The 307-nt window shown below is 49.5% G+C and overlaps 1 protein-coding gene across 2 annotated transcripts in view; it reads right to left on the bottom strand.

The window, feature by feature from the left end:
* pltp (phospholipid transfer protein) overlaps positions 1 to 307 on the bottom strand; it is a 10072-nt gene that overhangs the window by 3752 nt on the left and 6013 nt on the right. The window lies entirely within an intron of this gene.

Genomic DNA, 307 nt, shown 5'->3' with positions numbered 1-307 from the left:
GTGTATGTGCGTGCGTGCGTGCGTGCGTGCGTGCGTGCGTGCGTGCGTGCTGGTGTTTTAGATGGTGTTGGTTTCTGGTTCTGTCTCGTTGCTCCCTGCGATCATTTCTCTCAGTCCTTTGGTGAAGTGAAGATTTGCTCCAATCACGATAAAACCCTGCAGAGATCAACACAGCTGCTGTCAACACCACAGGGTGAGTGATGATATACATACATATACACTCCCAAGCACTTTATTAGGAACACTTGTACACCTGCCTGGTCATGTGATTACCCAGTCAGCTGATCGTGTGGGAGCAGTGATGTAA

The sequence above is a fragment of the Seriola lalandi genome, unplaced genomic scaffold (genome assembly GCF_002814215.2).
Source record: "Seriola lalandi dorsalis isolate HSWRI2012SDOR001 ecotype SW California unplaced genomic scaffold, Sedor1 jcf7180002054393, whole genome shotgun sequence".
Classification (NCBI taxonomy): domain Eukaryota; kingdom Metazoa; phylum Chordata; class Actinopteri; order Carangiformes; family Carangidae; genus Seriola; species Seriola lalandi.
This window is presented reverse-complemented; position numbering and strand designations above follow the sequence as displayed.